Source organism: Tachyglossus aculeatus, chromosome 3 (genome assembly GCF_015852505.1).
Source record: "Tachyglossus aculeatus isolate mTacAcu1 chromosome 3, mTacAcu1.pri, whole genome shotgun sequence".
Lineage (NCBI taxonomy): Eukaryota > Metazoa > Chordata > Mammalia > Monotremata > Tachyglossidae > Tachyglossus > Tachyglossus aculeatus.
This window is the reverse complement of record NC_052068.1, coordinates 20020291-20032083: the sequence shown is the minus strand read 5'-3', so window position 1 is coordinate 20032083 and position 11793 is coordinate 20020291.

Here is an 11793-nt window from a genome sequence, read left to right as displayed (position 1 = left end):
TGAGCTCCTTCATCCCCTCCGACTGCAAGAGAGTAGAAATTGAGGAATTAATCATTTTCCCGGTCTTTGCTCACAAACTTTACAGATACTTCTCTGGAGGCTGCAGCACAAATTTCTAAAACAATCTGGTTTTTCTTTCCTGCAGGGCCCCAACCTGGACAGCAACACATTTTTAATGGTACCTGTTAAGCACTTATATTAATGTCGGTCTCCCCTTCTAATAATAATAATAATAATAATAATAATAATAATAATAATAACAATAATAATAATAATCATGGCATTTGTTAAGCGCTTACTATGTGCAAAGCACTGTTCTAAGTGCTGGGAGGGATACAAGGTAATCAGGTTGTCCCACATGGGGCTTACAGTCTTAATCCCCATTTTACAGATGAGGTAACCGAGGCCCAGAGAAGTTAAGTGACTTGTCCAAAGTCACACAGCTGACAAGTGGCAGAGCTGGGATTAGAACCCATGACCTCTGACTTCCAAGCCCGGACTCTTTCCATTGAGCCGGGCAGGGAACGTGTCTGCTAATTTTTCTTGTATCGTACTCTCTTAAGCCCTTAGAAAGTGCTCTGAACTTGTAAGTGCTCAATAATTACCACTGATTGATTGATTACTACATGCCAGGTGCTATACTCCACACCGGGGTAGAATCACTCTCTCCCTCTTCAAAGCTTTATTGAAGGCCCATCTCCTCCAAGAGGCCTTCCCAGACTAAGTCCCATTTTTCCTCATCCCCCCCTCCCTTCTGCATCGCCATGAATTGCTCCATTTGCTCTTCCCCCCTCACCAGCCCCCAAACACGCATGTACATATCTGTAATTTTGTTCATTTGTATGGCTATCTGTCTCCCTACTCTAGACTGTGAGCTCGTTGTGGGCAGGGAATGTTACTGTTTATTGTTGAACGCTTAGTCCAGTGTTCTGCCCACGGTAAGCACTCAATAAATAAGATTGACTGACTGAATGAATATGAGATAATCAGGCTGGAAGCCGTCTCATAGAATTAGCCCTCATTTTACAGATTATGTAACTGAGGCACAGGGAAGGGAAACTACTTACCCAAGGTCACCCAGCAGACATGTGCAGAGGCAGAATTAGAACCCAGGATCTTCTGATTCCCAGGTCCTTGCTCTATCCACTGCGCCCCACTGCTTCCCTACGCTTGAACTCTGAGAACTGTGATTTATGCCAGTTTCCCGGCACAAAGCAATCAGCGAACACAGTGATTGGCCAACTTGTATGTTGCCAACTTGTACTTCCCAAGCGCTTAGTACAGTGCTCTGCACACAGTAAGCGCTCAATGAATACGATTGATTGATTGATTGATTGATTGGCCAGTGGGTAGGAGGTTAACACTCACAGCTGCAGTTCTCTTTCCATTTCTCTCCCACCTGCACTGTCTTGTAATAGTAACTGTGGTATTTATTAACCGCTTACTACATGCTAAGCAAGGCACTGTACTAAGCCCTGGGGCAGATACAAGTTTATCAAGTCTTGAGAAGCAGAATGGCTAAGTGGGTAGAGCATAGGCGCTTAGAACAGTGCTTCGCACATAGTAAGCGCTTAACAAATACCATCATTATTATTATTATGAGCCTGGGAGACCGAAGGTCTTGGGTTTTAATCCCAGCTCCGCCACACGTCTGTTGTGTGACCTTGGGCAAGTCACCTAATTTCTTTATGCCTCAGTTACCTCATCTGTAAAATGGGGGTTAAGAGTGTGAGCCCCGTGTGGGACAGGGACTGTGTCCAACCTGATTAACCTGTACCTATCCTAGTGCTTAGAGCAGGGTTTGGCTCAGAGCAATCTCTTAACAAATGTCATAAAAAAATCAATGAATTGTATTTATTGAGCACTTACTGTATGCAAAGCTCTGTACTAAGCGCTTGGGAGAGTAAAATGCAACAGAGTTGGTAAGAACCGATCCCTGTCCACAAGGAGCTTAGAGTCTAGAGGGGGAGGCACAAATTAAAATACAGTCCAGAGTGTAAAGATATGTGCCTAAGTGCTTTGGGGCTGAGGGTGAGGTGACTCTTAAGTGCTTAAGGGGTACTGTCCTGAGTTCCCAGGCATTGCAGAGGGGAGAGAGGGTAGGAGAAATGAGGGCTTAATCAGGGAAGACCTCCAGGAGGAGATGTGAAACAGCAAGTCCCCTGTAAGGGAGAGTTGTGTTCTTAAAGATTCTCTTTGCATTAAGGAGAAATAGCAATAGAGAGCTCACAGTGTGGCTTAAGGGGCTGACAGGCTCGCAGCCATTTCCAGCACTGGATTATGTTTTATGCAGGCAGGAGTGTGTTACAGAAAGAATGCTTTCTAATTCTCCTCTAGAGTTCTACCTAAATAGGATAATGAAAACACACATTATGGCAGAACTGGACTTTGAAGTGAGATGCCACAGACAGGGGTTTTGAGAAATCTTTTGGGATCAGAATTCATTTAGATTCATTAGAGCAGACGTTCTGCTTTGGAGGGCAACCCCATATTTTGGGGTTCTGCTCACCATCCATTAAGCCTCCACTCCACTTTCAGCCAGGTGGTGAGACAGTTATTCCCCTCTTCCTTTGCCCTTTCTCTTTTCCCTTTTCTATCCTCCCATTTCAAGCAGCATGGGAGTCAGAAGGTCATAAATTCTAATCCCAGCTCCATCACTTGTCTGCTATCTGACCTTGGGCAAATCACTTCACTTCTCTAAGCCTCAGTTACCTCATCTGTAAAATGGGGATCGAGACAGTGAGCCCCATGTTTGACAGGGACTGTGTTCAACCTGATTTGCTTATATCTGCCCCAGTGCTTTACAAATACCATAATTATTATTATTATTACCCCTCTAGCCACACTTCCTTTTCCCCTCCCCAAACCACATCCCATCATCTTATAGGGGCTGGATTTCTAGTCACCTTAGTCTGAGGAATCTGTGAAGTGTAGCTGCAACTCAATTTTACCTAGCCTGGGAGAAATATTTCAATTTTTCTTTTCTTATGGTATCTGTTAAGTGCTTACTGTGTGTCAAACACTGTTCTAAACTCTGGAGGAGGTACAAGTTAATTAGGTCAGACACAGTCCTTGTCTCACATGGGGCTCACAGTCTAAGTAGGAGGGAGACCAGATATTTAATTCCGATTTTACAGTTGAGGAAACTGAGGCACAGGAAAGTGAAGTGACTTGCTCAAGGTCACACAGTGAGTAATTGGCAGAGCTGGGATTAGAACCCAGGTCTTCTGACTCCCAAGCCCGTGATCTTTCCACTAGGCCATGCTGCACCTCTTCATGATGTTGACTTTCAGAGCTTTTATTCTTTTAGACTGTGAGCCCACTGCTGGGTAGGGACCGTCTCTATATGTTGCCAACTTGTACTTCCCAAGCACTTAGCACAGTGCTCTGCACACAGTAAGCGCTCAATAAATACGATTGATTGATTATTCCCAGAAACATATCCTTAAGGGTGGGAAACAGTGATTTATACAGCAAATAGGATGAAATTGGTTGGTTTCAGTTTCTTTTTCCGATCAGTCTCATTTTGTGTTTTTACAGCACAGTGCATTCTCCAAATCAGTAACCTTCCTCTTCTCAGAATACTCCTTTGCCCTTATCCCTGGTTAATTCCGTTCCATGTAACCATTTCCCTAAACCCTCTTTCTTATTACTTGTCCCTCTAGACCGTCAGCCTGCCCATCTAGGCTGTAAGCTCATGGTGGGCAGGGATCGTGTCTACCAACTCTGCTATATTGTTATATTGTACTCTCCTAAGCACTTAGTGCAGTGCTTTGCACATAGTAAATGCTCAATAATTATGACTGATTTATTGGTTACTCCCTGCACAGGGCCGGATTCAGTAACAAGTTTTACCTCTGGGTGCACTGTCAGAGAGGGTGGAAGGGGGCCCATAGGCCTTATGGTTAAAACTTGGAAAGTTAGCAATAATGATGACAATAATAATAATAATAATAATAATAACAATAGCAGTTCTAGTTAAGTTTACTATGTGCCAGGCACTGTTCTAAGCACTGGGATAATAATCGGGTTTGACACAGTCCCTGACCCCCATGGGGCTCACACTCTGAATCCTCACTTTACAGATGACGAAACTGAGGCCCAGAGAAGTGAAGAGATTTGCCCAAGGTCACACAGCAGACATGTGGTGGAGTAGCATCTGGGAGAAGAGGGACATTGTAAGGGAACACAATGATGATGATGATGATGGCACTTATTCAGCGCTATGTGCCACACACTGTTCTAAGCACTGGGGAGGTTACAAGGTGATCAGGTTGTCCCACTTGGGGCTCACAGTCTTAATCCCCATTTTACAGATGAGGTAACTGAGGCCCAGAGAAGTGAAGTGACTTGCCCAAAGTCACACAGCTGACAATTGGCACAGTCGGGATTTGAACCCATGACCTCTGACTCCAAAGCCCGGGCTCTTTCCACTGAGCCACGCTGCTTCTCAATGACCCTGGAGCAAGGAAGAGGGGGGCGAGGGGGAGGGTTAGGGGGTCCTCTGAGAGAAGTGCTGTAGGTTTGGGGATTCTGGAGGACTTCACTGTGATGTCATTACGTTACTCTATATGCCTGGCTCAACATCCGCAAGGTGACGTAATGACAACACACAGGATGAGGAAGGGTGACAAATTTTCCCTGCTTCATGTCTGAAGCTGACTCCTTTGTCCTTGCGTGTGGAGGGTAGGGTGGGGAAGGAGGGCCAGATTTTGCTTCTGATGCCTTGATTCATTCATACATTCATTCATTCAGTCGTATTTATTGAGCGCTTACTGTGTGAAGAGCACTGGACTAAGCACCTGGGAAGTACAATTCAGCAACAGAGACAATCCTTGCCCATAACAGGCTCGTAGTCTAGAGTGGGGGGCACCTGCCCTGCTCATAACGCCAATGATGACAGTAATGCTGAAATGTCCTGTGTCCTCCTCTTCTTTCCAGAGCCTCCCTCATCGTTCCCCCAGGTGAAGGTGTGTTCCCCTGGGCCTGAGCCTAATTGCGAAGGCTGGGGAGATGTACCCATCCCAACTCTCTTTAATTGTGATGTTTGTTAAGTGCTTACTATGTGCCAGGCACAGTACTAAGCACTGGGGTAGCTATAAGATAATTGGGTTGGGCACAGTCTCTGTCCCACATAGTGTTCACAGTCTGAATCCCCATTTTACAGACGTGGTAACTGAGGCGAGAGAGAGAGAGACAGATAGACACACACACACACACACACACACACACACACTCACTCACTCACTCACTCACTCACTCACTCACTCACTCTTTGGCCAGCCTTGCACACTGGAGAATCAAGAGCGGCCTGATTCTTTCCTCTGCTCGTGAGAGAAGGGTTAAGAATAACAATAATAATAATGATAATATTTGTTAAGCACTTACTATGAGCCAAGCACTTACTAGAATGGGAGTAAGTAGTAATAAAAATTCTGGTATTAAGCGCTTACTACATGCCAGGCACTGTACTAAGGACTGGGGTGGATTTGTTAAGCGCTTACTACGTGCCAGGCACTGTACTAAGGACTGGGGTGGATACAAGCAAATTGGGTTGTCAGGTCTCAGTTGGGACACACTTTCTACGTGAGAACAAGTAGTGCATCCCCATTTTGCAGATGAGGGAGCTGAGGCATAGAGAAGCGAAGTGACTGCCTTAGAGAAGCAGCGTGGCTCAGTGGAAAGGGCCCGGGCTTTGGAGTCAGAGGTCATGGGTTCAAATCCCAGCTCCACCACTTGTCAGCTGTGTGACTTTGGACAAGTTGCTTAACTTCTCTGTGCCTCAGTTACCTCATCTGAAAAATGGAGATTAAGAGTGTGAACCCGCCATGGGACAACCTGATCACCTTGTAACCTCCCCAGCGCTTAGAACAGTGCTTTGCTCATATTAAGCATTTAATAAATGCCATTATTATTATTATTATTAGGTCACAGGCAGACAAGAAGCGGAACAGGGATTAGAATCCAGGCCTATGCTCTTGCCACTAAACCACACTGCTTTTCCAGGTATTACTTAAACTCGAAGGAAGATTAGTCATTCATTCATTCAGTCGTATTTATTGAGTGCTTACTGTGTGCCGAGCACTGGACTAAGTGCTTGGGAAGTACAAGTTGGCAACATATAGAGACGGTCCCTACCCAACAGCGGGCTCACAGTCTAGAAGGGGGAGACAGACAACAAAACGAAACATATTAACTAAATAAAATAAATAGAATAAATATGTACAAGTAAAACAAATAGAGTAATAAATATGTACAAAGATATATCCATACATACAGGTGCTGTGGGGAGGGGAAGGAGGTAAAGCAGGGGGGATGGGGAGGAGGGGGAGAGGAAGGAGGGGACTCAGTCTGGGAAGGCCTCCTGGAGGAGGTGAGCTCTCAGTAGGGCTTTGAAGGGAGGAAGAGAGCTAGTTTGGTGGATGTGTGGAGGGAGGGCATTCCAGGCCAGGGGGAGGACATGGGCCAGGGGTCGACGGCGGGACAGGAGAGAACAAGGCAAACCAAAATAGGTCAGACAGTCCTTTGTGGGGATTGGCCCCCGTGAGTCTGAACAAACCGAAAGAGAAATCTCTAGAACTCCCTCTAGACTATAAGCTCATGTATATATGTTTGCACGTATTTATTACTCTATTCATTTATTTTACTTGTACATATTTTTTCTATTTATCTTATTTTGTTAACATGTTTTGTTTTGTTCTCTGTCTCCCTCTTCTAGATGTGAGCCCGCTGTTGGGTAGGGACCGTCTCTGTATGTTGCCAACTTGTACTTCCCAAGCACTTAGTACAGTGCTCTGCACACAGTAAGCGCTCAATAAATAAGATTGAATGAATGAATGAATGAATGAATGAGCAGGGAATGTGTCTGTTATCGTTATAACGCACTCTCCCAAGTGCTTAGTATAGAGCTCTGCACATGGTAAGCACTTAATATAAAGAAACAGCGTGGCTTAGTGGCAAGAGCCTGGGCTTGGGAGTCGAGGTCAATGGTTCTAATTCCGACTCCGCCGCTTGTCAGCTGTGTGACTTTGGCAAGTCACTTCACTTCTCTGTGCCTCAGTTACCTCATCCGTAAAATGGGGATTAAGACTGTGAGTCCCACGTGGGACAACCTGATGACATTGTATTTACTGCAGCGCTTAGGACCGAGCTTTGGCACATAGCAGGAGCTTAACAAATACCATTATTATCATTATTATTATCTCCTCCTCCCCATCCACCCCACCCTCCCTCCTTCCCCTCCACACAGCACTTGTATATATTTGTACAGATTTATTACTCTATTAATTTTACTTGTACATATTTACTATTCTATTTATTTAGTTAATGATGTGCATATAGCTATAATACTATCTGTTCTGATGATTTTCATTCATTCATTCATTCAATCGTATTTATTGAGCGCTTACTGTATGCAGAACACTGTACTAAGCGCTTGGGAAGTACAAGTTGGCAACATATAGAGACGATCCCTACCCAACAGTGGGCTCACAGTCTAGAAGGGGGAGACAGAGAACAGAACAAAACATATTAACAAAATAAAATAAATAGAATAACTATGTACAAATTGGAGTAATAAATAGAGTAATTTTGACACCTGTCTACATGTTTTTTGTTTTGTTGTCTGTCTCCCCCTTCTAGACTGTGAGCCCGTTGTTGGATAGGGACCGTCCCCATGTGTTACCTACTTGTACTTCCCAAGCGCTTAGTACAGTGCTCTGCACACAGTAAGGTCTCAATACATACGATTGAATGAATGAATGAATATTATTATTATTATAAATGAACGAACCCTGATTTTGTTCGCTCAGCAAGGGCTGAATCCAGAAATACAGAGTTCATTCAGCCTTATTTATTGAGCACTTACTGTGTGCAGACTGTGCTAAGCGCTTGGGAGACTGCAATACAACAATAAACAGACATATTCCCTGCCCACAAAGAGCTTCAAGTCTAGAGGGGGGAGACAGACATTCAGAACTCATCGACGAGAGGCGGGAACATCTCTCTGTATCCTCTCTCTGCTTCTGTCTTTCGAAGAGGTCACATGAGTCCCCAACCAGCTCTGAGCTTTCAACATTTCTCCACGTCATTTTCCTTCCGACTCGTTTTGGTTTTTGGGTTTTTTTTTTCCCTCCTGGCCCTTCGACGCCTCACAGACAAAGAGGAACTAACAGCCCCGCCACTCAAAAGGGGAAGAACAGATGCTGGTCAGATGCAACTAACTGTTTCCCCAGAAGGTGAGAAATTCAGGTCTAAAGAAATGAAAGTAAGCTCTGCCTGGAATTCGCAGTAGGAAGGTGTTGGGGGTGGTGGTGGGATTTGGAAGGGGCGATTCCTCCTGCAAAGTCAGGGCTTGGGAGCCAAAGTGGGTTGGGAGGTGAGTTTGGGTCATTGCACCGTAGAAGGAGTCCCGTACTAGGATGTCGCTTTTCCAGAAGGGCAACCCAAATAATAATAATAATAATGATGGCATTTATTAAGCGCTTACTATGTGCAAAGCACTGTTCTAAGCACTGGGGAGGTTACAAGGTGAGCAGGTTGTCCCACGTGGGGCTCACAGTCTCAATCCCCATTTTACAGATGAGGTCACTGAGGCCCAGAGAAGTGAAGTGACTTGCCCAAAGTCACACAGCTGACAATTGGCGGAGCCGGGGTTTGAACCCATGACCTCTGACTCCAAAGCCCGGGCTCTTCTCCACTGAGCCACGCTGCTTCTCTAAATAGGGAGTGAGTGGAAAGAGGATAAAAAGGAAACTGGACAAAGCTTTTTATTACGGAATTTTATTACAGAAAGGAAGACACCTGTCTACTTGTTTTGCTTTATCGTCTGTCTTCTCCTTCTAGACTGTGAACACTTTGTTGGGTTGGGATGGTCTCTATCTGTTGCCGACTTCTACTTTCCAATCAATCAATCAATCAATTGCATTTATTGAGTGCTTACTGTGTGCAGAGCACTGTACTAGGTGCTTGGGAAGTACAAGTTGACAGCATATAGAGACAGTCCCTAGCCAACAGTGGGCTCACAGTCTAGAAGGGGGAGACAGAGAACAAAACCAAACATATACAGTGCTCTGCACACGGTAAGCGCTCAATAAGTATGACAATGAATAAATGCAGCACATAGAACAGTGCTTTGGCACATAGCAGGTGCTTAATAGATACCATCATCATTATTATTATTATTTATTCATTCATTCATTCAATCGTATTTATTGAGCGCTTACTGTGGGCAGAGCACTGTACTAAGCGTTTGGGAAGTACAAGTTGGCAACATATACAGACAGTGAATCAATCAATCAATCATATTTATTGAGCACTTACTGTGTGCAGAGCACTGTACTAAGCGCTTGGGAAGTACAAGCTGGCAACATATAGAGACAGTCCCTACCCAACAGTGGGCTCACAGTCTAGAAGGGAGAGAAAGAGAACAAAGCAAAACATATTAACAAAATAAAATAAGTAGAATAAATATGTACAGGTAAAATAAATAAATAAATAGGGTCATAAATACGTACAAACGAATATACATATATACAGGTGCTGTGGGTTGGGGAAGGAGGTAAGGCTGGGGTATTATTACTATTATTATCTCCTCCTCCCCATCCACCCCACCCTACCTCCTTCCCCTCCCCACAGCGCGTATGTATTTGTACAGATTTATTACTCTATTTATTTTACTTGTACATATTTACTATTCTATTCCCCCTTCCCCTCTCCATCCCCGTAGTAATAATAATGATGGTACTTGTTCGGCTCTTACTATGTTCCAAGCATTGTTCTAAGCACTGGGGTAGATACAACTTAATCATGTTGAACACAGATCCTGTCCCACATGGGGCTCACAGTCCTAATCCGCATTTATTTGCAGATAAGGTACAGAGAAGTGAAGTGACTTGCCCAAGGTCACACAGCAGGCCAGTGGTGGAGCCGGGATTAGAATCCATGACCTTCTGACTCCCAGGACCCTGCTCTATCCACTATACCATCCTGCCGCAGTAGCTTTCATTAATTCAATGGCATTTATTGAGCGCTTACTGTGTGCAGAGCACTGGACTAAGTGCTTGGGAAGTACAAGTTTGCCACATATAGAGACGGTCCCTATCTAACAACGGGTTCACAGTCTAGAAGGGGGAGACAGACAATGAAACAAAACATATAGACAGGTGTCAAAACCATCAGAATAAATAGAACTATAGTTATAGGCACATCATTAATGAAATAGAGTAGTAAATATGTACAAGTAAAATAAATAGAGTAATAAATATGTACAAATATATACAAGTGCTGTGGGGAGGCAAAGGAGGTAGGGCAGAGGAAGGGGCAACAATGGGGAGGAGAGGTGAGAGGTGAGCTCTCAGTAGGGCTTTGAAGGGAGGAAGAGAGCTAGCTTGGTGGATGTGTGGAGGGAGGGCATTCCAGGCCCGGGGGATGACGTGGGCCGGGGGTCGATGGCGGGACAGGCGAGAACGACTCACAGTGAGGAGATTAATGGCAGAGGAGCGGAGGGTGCGGGCTGGGCTGGACAAGGAGAGTAGGGAGGTGAGGTAGGAGGGGGCGAGGGGTTGGACAGCCTTGAAGCCGAGGGTGAGGAGTGTTTGCTTGATTCATAGGTTGACAGGCAGCCACTGGAGATTTTTGAGGAGGGGGGGGTGACATGCCAGGAGCGTTTCTGTATAAAGATGATCCGGGCAGCAGCGTGAAGTAGAGTCTGAAGCGGGGAGAGACAGGAGGATGGGAGATCAGAGAAGAGGCTGATGCAGTAATCCATTCGGGATAGGATGAGAGAATGAACCAGCAAGGTAGCGGTTTGGATGGAGAGGAAAGGGCGCATCTTGGCAATGTTGTGGAGGTGAGATCGGCAGGCTTTGGTGACGGATTGGATGTGTGGGGTGAACGAGAGAGCAGAGTTGAGGATGACACCGAGGTTGTGGGCTTGTGAGACGGGAAGGATGGTAGTGCCGTCTACAGTGACGGGAAAGTCAGGGAGAGGACAGGATTTGGGAGGGAAGATAAGGAGTTCAGTCTTGGACATATTGAGTTTTAGATGGCGGGCAGACATCCAGATAGAGATGTCCTGAAGGCAGGAGGAGACACGAGCCTGGAAGGAGGGAGAGAGAGCAGGGGCAGAGGTGTGGATTTGGGTGTCATTAGCGTAGAAATGACTGTTGAAGCCTTGGGAACGAATGAGTTCACAAGGGAGTGAGTGTAGATAGAGAATAGAAGGGGACCAAGAACTGACCCTTGAGGAACCCCTGCAGTAAGGGGATGGGAGGGGGAGGAGGAGCCCGCAAAGGAGACTGAGAATAAATGGCTAGAGAGATAAGAGGAGAAACAGGAGAGGACAGAGTCTGTGAAACCAAGGTTGGATAGCATGTTGAGGAGAAGGAGGTGGTCCACAGTGTCAAGGCAGCTGGGAGGTTGAGGAGGATTAGGATAGAGTAGAAGCCGTTGGATTTGGCAAGAAGGTGGTCATTGGTGACCTTTGAGAGGGCAGTTTCGGTCGAGTGTAGGGGATGAAAGCCCGATTGGAGGGGGTCGAGGAGAAAGTTGGAGTTGAGGAATTCGAGGCAGCGAGTGTAGATGACTCGTTCTAGGAGTTTGGAAAGGAAGGGTAGGAGGGAGATAGGGCGATAACTAGAAGGGCAGTGGGGTCAAAAAAGGGTTTTTTTTTTTAGGATGGGGGAGACGTGGGCATGTTTGAAGGCAGAGGGGGAGGAACCAGTGGAGAGTGAGTGGTTGAAGATGAAAGTGAAGGAGGGGAGGAGGGAAAGGGAAAGAGTTTTCATAAGATGA